At 47.7% G+C, this 6,000-nt stretch overlaps 1 long non-coding RNA gene across 1 annotated transcript; it reads left to right on the forward strand.

The window, feature by feature from the left end:
* The first annotated feature begins 1,754 nt into the window (after positions 1 to 1,754).
* On the forward strand, positions 1,755 to 3,690 carry LOC309698192. The gene is made up of 2 exons (XR_014274023.1): positions 1,755 to 2,244; positions 3,135 to 3,690. It is a non-coding gene; the product is annotated as an uncharacterized lncRNA (long non-coding RNA).
* The last annotated feature ends 2,310 nt before the right edge of the window (positions 3,691 to 6,000 follow it).

Consider the following 6,000-nt stretch of genomic DNA (forward strand, 5'->3'; position numbering starts at 1 on the left):
GAAAACACACAAAAAAAAGTGAGGATGGCAAGGACAGAACTAAGGCTACGTTCACACTGCAGGCGAACGTGCATCAAATCTGATTTTTTTGACCCTGTCTGCTGACAGATGGAGAGAATAGACAGACTGTTCCCTGTTTGTGAAGGACTGCTAGGAAAGTTTAACATAACTAACTGTCTGTCCTGAATCAGTCTTATTAGGTAATGTTCACATAATGTGATACAATACAAAATATTACACAGAGTGCACTATACTGGTCATAGGATGTTCAAGATGGGCTATACGCCTTCCAACAACTGCTCACACTGCACAGCAAATACACCGGACAATTACATCCACGCTCTTTGGTTCTGTCCACCAGTTCAGAAATTCTGGCGTGAGATATGTGAAGACTTATCAAAGTGTCTGAAATGTAACATTCCAGCCTCCCCTTTAGTATGCGTGCTGGGCAACTTGGATGAGGTCACTGCAGAAATAAACACAGCCCACGTTGTTTTTACGGCCCTATGCATTGCCAAGAAAATGGTCCTCATTAACTGGAAAAATAAAAATAATCTTAATTCTAACCAATATAGAAACCATCTAATAGATCACATTAGTCTTGATACAACATCTGCCATCACATTTGATCAATCCCTTTGGGCTCCTTTGATCGGCTTCATCACTTAGTGGGGGTGGGGGGTCATGGTTTGGTCCTGCCTTCGCTATTGTGGTTGATATGGGGGTAGGGACGGCCTTAGGGCGTCTGGGGAGTCCCTAGGGACGTTTCCCTAGAGGGATGTGGCCATGACCTGGTTAGGAGCTCTGGGGCTCTTGGATGGTGTTTTCCTTGTGGCTGCGTACAGCGGAGATGGGGGAGGGTCTGTGCTGGCAGACGTTGGTTACTGGCCTGGTAGCCTGGCTGCCCCTGGGAGGGTCCGGGACGGGCATGGAGGCTTGGGGGTCTGGGGGTGCTCCGCCCCCCGGTCTGGGGTGCTGGCCGGGCCTTGGGGGCTTGGGTCCTGGCTGTTGTGTCGCCGGAGCAGTGGGTGGGTGGGTGCAGGGGGGCTCAGCCCCAGTACAGGGGACCTCTGGTGCATCGGCCCTACTAGGGGGCTCTCTAACTGGTGGGGAGGTTGTTATATCTTTGCAGGTGGTCTCCTCACTACAGGAGCTCACTCTGCAGGTGGGGGGAGAGATATAGGAGAGGTGGAGAATGAACTCAACCTGGGTGTCTATTGTCTTGTGTAGTTTGGGAGATGATTGGATGATGGGGTGGGTGCAGTTTTCTCTGGGATGGAGTCGGGTGGGCTGCCCTGGACTCTGTGGGGCTGGGCGGTGCTGCTGCTGCGGGCCCCGGTCCGGATGGGCCTGGACCCCCTTGCCCTGGTGGGTTCCAGAGTGTGGAGGTGCCTACTGGGGTCAGCAGGGGAGCTGGCCACAGGGAGGGGCCGCTTGCCCCTCCCTTTCTTCCCTCCCCATCCTCAGCTGCCTCCCTATTCGCGCTCTACCACACCCACCCACACACGCAGGGCTTGGGGTGTGGGTATGTCACCAGGGTGCAGGGGAGGCACTCCCCCTCTGTCCCCTTCTGGCCGCCTGTGCCTCAATTTTATCCTGCAACCTAGACATCCACATTACTCACACTCTCACATAACACATACATATAGGGCCTTGGGGGTGGGCACGCTTTACAGCATCCAGAGGATGGTCGGTGTACTCCAACCCACCTCTGGCGCTGGTGCCCTACCCTCAATTTTAAATCACACCGAACGCGATGGGCGCGTGAAAAAAGCCCCAAACGCCCCTAACTTGACGCGTGCACATTCGCACCTCTACGCGTGTCCAAGAAAAATCCATCGCGCCCCAAAATATCATATTTTAACGCGCGTGAACCGGAAATGTGGGAGGGATGTGGGAGGAAGTTTTGCAAGACCGGTATCTTTGCAAGATGGCAGCTGTCGAGCTAGCGCTTGAAGAGAGAGTCTCCTTTCTCTATTTACTGTGGAGAGCAGAGTAGCGGCGTAAAGGACATCCTTGCCGTACCTGGGTCCATCAGGTCCTCCAGAGGCGTGAGCAGTTTGGTGAGTTTCACCACTTGCTCCAGGAGCTGCGCCTGGATGACGGCCGATTCCAGCGCTATCACCGTCATTCACTCGGCCAGTTTGAGGACCTGCTGTCCCGCGTCGGTCCCAGAATCGCCCGCCTAGACACCGACTACAGGCGCTCAATCCCACCTGCAGAGCGCCTGTCCGTCTGCCTGAGGTTAGTAAAAGTGTTTAATACGTAGTCCTTTATTGATACCTGTGCTAATATATGCTAAATCATCCATTTATACACTGCTAACATGGATGTGCTATGCTAACAGTGAATGCTCTCGGTGTTTACTGAAAGCAAACTGTGGTACAAAGACGACTGTTTATAATATTTCTAGTGATACTCAGAAGGTCTCATCAAGTCCCGATTTAATTCGATTTATGCTGTTATCAGTGTTTGAATGATAGCATGGCTGTGGTGTCACATCAATGTATGCGCTCGGTGTTTGCTGATATCAAACTGTAGCATTAGGACCACTGAGTTAACCTTTGTAGTGATACTCACTCCTTTTTATTTAGACCTGGTTTAATTCTGGGATAGTTGAATATTTGTATATAATCCCTGCAGCTGTCAGACTCTATAACAGGGGTCACCAGCCTTTATTAAAACAGAGTTAGATAAAACTGTGAACAGTTTGATTCATCTCTAGTTACATGGTTCTATCTTGATAAGCTGTCTTATCACAGATTAATTTTTCAAAAATATTAATGATTTAAGCAAGGAAAGGGCTACATGTCAACACACAACTCTTTATTTCTATTAATGTCTTACTTCATTCCTACCTGATTGACATGTTTAGGAATTATGAGTGATTGGCTCACTGTAGTGGCAAAAGTTGCTACCAATCAAATTATGATATATTAAAGTTAAAATAAAACACAACTGTTTTAGATATTATCTAATATACATTTTGTAATTATCCTTATAATTACAAAATGTTTTATGTAAGATTTAAGTTTTGTGATTTAAATCTGACATCACCAAAGTATTTTGGAATTTGAATAATGTATTTTGTAACTGCAGTACACATAATACTGATTTTGAACAATTTTGTCCAGGTTCCTTGTCACCGCGGACTCCTTCAGCACCAAGCATTCAGTTACAGAGTCGGTGTGTCAGATCACCCCCCAGGCAGTGACGGCCATCTGGGACTGTCTAGTGGACGACTTCATGGCTGTGCCTTCACCTGGAGACTGGCGGTCCATCACAGAGGGATTCCAGGAGCGCTGGAACTTCCCTCTGTGCTGTGCAGCTCTGGATGGGAAGCACGTCCAGACAAAGGCACCCCATATATCATATAGGAGACACACACATTGATATACACTAAATATTTATTTCATTTCTTTTTTGTGGTGCCCAAATTTATGCACCTGCTTGATTTTGTTTAAATAATTATTGCACACTTTTTGTAAATCCAGTAAACTTCTTTTCACTTCTCAAATATCACTGTGTGTGTCTCCTGTATGATATTTAACTGACATTTTTTTATTGTAACAACCAACGATTTATACAGGAAAATGATGTCTATTAACAAGGTTGCCCAAACTTCTGCATCCCACTGTATTAGTATATTTTGTCATTAGTATAATATGAAATAAATTCTACATGTGTCAAGTCGTGTGCCAACATTTGCTGTGTAGTAGAACTGAGACATTAGTCATTATAAAAATTTATTTGAAATAATATTAAAATTCTCACACAGAAATACATTAAGCATAAATATATAAAATATAAGTATTTACAGAGAGACAGGAATAAAAAGGACCAGCTGCTCTCCAGAGCAGGAACCAGGCTGAGGAGGAACTGCTCCATTGGAGACTGGTGTGGCTCCAGCTCCACCACCGATGGACCGTCCTGGGACCCGTCCCTCATCTGCCTCGGAGCCGTCCTCCCCTGTGGGCCTGTAAAACAGCACAAAACACAAAGAAATGAGAAGGCTGCTACTAGATTTTAATTTCAACATTGAAAAAAACAAACCAAAAACAGGATATAATCAGATTGGTTGTAGATATTTAGTAAAGGTGATCACAGGCAATCCCACCGACTAAAAAGGTATCAGTGTTTGCTGTACATACCTGCGGGTGCAGCAGCAGGAGCTCAGGGACTGGGGAGCCAGGAGAAGCAACAGGGGATGCTCTGCTGCAGAATCAGTTGGTTCTATCAATACAGTATTAAATGTTAACAGGTTGAATATAATAATCATAGAGTAGACAGTGGTCCCTCATTTATTGCAGCAGGGGTTCTCAGAATAACTAGCCACTGTTTTCCACACACACACATGAACATTGGTCACAGTTCTCACAATTGATTCTCAAAGTGCAAACCTTTGTAGATTGCAAAACGTAAAAGTATTAATATGCCGCGGTTTGTCTTCATCTGCCTGCAACTTTCGTGCGCCTTTTTCCCTCGCGGTGCAGGTGTCTATTTCCGAATGAGGCTCATAGTTATGGGTGATTTTGTGCTGTTTTTTCTATTGGACGTGATGGTTATCAAAACCAAACGTGATAAATTTGGCAAGCGCAGGAGATTTGTCAATCAGGCTGCAGAATGCAATGCTGTCCGGTGCAAAAAAAGAAAATCAAAATCAAAAAAAAAAGAGGCAGTGACGGATGAACAGCGGGACCACTGTGAGCTGTTTATTAATAAACAATAAAATATATTCTTAAATGACAACATGCATAAGAGCAGAACGGTATTTGTACGTCAGTGGGAAAATAGCGGTGGCTTGCTAGCTTTTGTGCGGCTTCCCCGGGTCAGTGAAAACTTTAGAGAAAACTTAAGAAAAATGAATGAACTTACCAGGTTGCCCGATCTCTTTACATATCTTCCTCCAAGCTCGGTCCTTTATATTCCTGTCTCGGTCCAGAAAGCAGCTGGTGTCGTACGGCTCCGGGTTGTTTGCTACGGCATTGATTAGCCTTCCTTCTATTGAAGAATAAAGGGCTTTGGCTGGATCTGCCCCTTTGAACTAGGTAACAGCCACGTCACCAGGCTCCTGATTGGTTGTCGCGGCGCGATTTGACGCTGGAGTTCAGATTTTTCCAACTCGAGCGGGGGACGCGAGTCAAACGCCTGAAACGCGCGTGAGTGTAGCGCGTTTCAGGCGTTTTGGCGTTTTCGCGACGCAAATCTGCTTCCGAATTTTCGCGGGAGCCGCAATCGCGGGTCAGCGCGCCTTTCCATTGACTTTACATGTAAGCCTGACGCTCCGCCTGCTTCTATCGCGTTCGGTGTGAACACACCGTAAGGGTTTTCGGGAGGAGCCGTGCTGCTCTCTGAGAGGAAGCTAGTACCATGCTCTCCTGAGTTTTAAATGCACTTTAGAACAGCACACAGCAACACTACATATGAGCGGGCGTAGGGAGGTTTGAGGTCTTCACTCACCCCGGTACTGTTAGCCGTCAGGGCTGGGGGGCTGGGAGGAGGTGCTGGCCGTCAGACTGGGGTCTGGGATGCGGGGCCTCCCCGCTACTGCAGAGAAGGAGGTGGTCCGCTTGCCTCCACTCCAGAGAGAAGGGTTACATGTCCTGGGTCTAGGTGCGGCTTGCCCCTCTGAGGGCGGGGGTACCTGGACCTGGGATATAGAGTATGTTTGGGGAGTGCGACTGTCTGTGCAGTGTCTATTTGTGTCTGTCTACACGTTGGGTGAGTGCCGAGTATTTGGTGGTGCATATGGGGTGGGAATGCACGTCTGTGTCCGCGTGTGCCTGTTTGTCTGTGTCTATATGTCAGGTTGGGTCTTAGACTCAACCTCTCTGGGTACATCTCAGGCCCTCTAAAGTACGGAGGCCTATCTCCCCTCACCACACTCCCTGCCGGTGGTTGATGCCCTCAGACGTTAGTGTGTTGGTGGTCCTTGTCGTCTGGGGCTGGGCGCTCATGTATGTACCGGCTCACTCCTGGTGGCCGATTGGCGGGGCCTGG

Source organism: Aulonocara stuartgranti (assembly GCF_965226115.1).
Source record: "Aulonocara stuartgranti genome assembly, chromosome: 22".
NCBI classification, from domain to species: Eukaryota; Metazoa; Chordata; class Actinopteri; order Cichliformes; family Cichlidae; genus Aulonocara; species Aulonocara stuartgranti.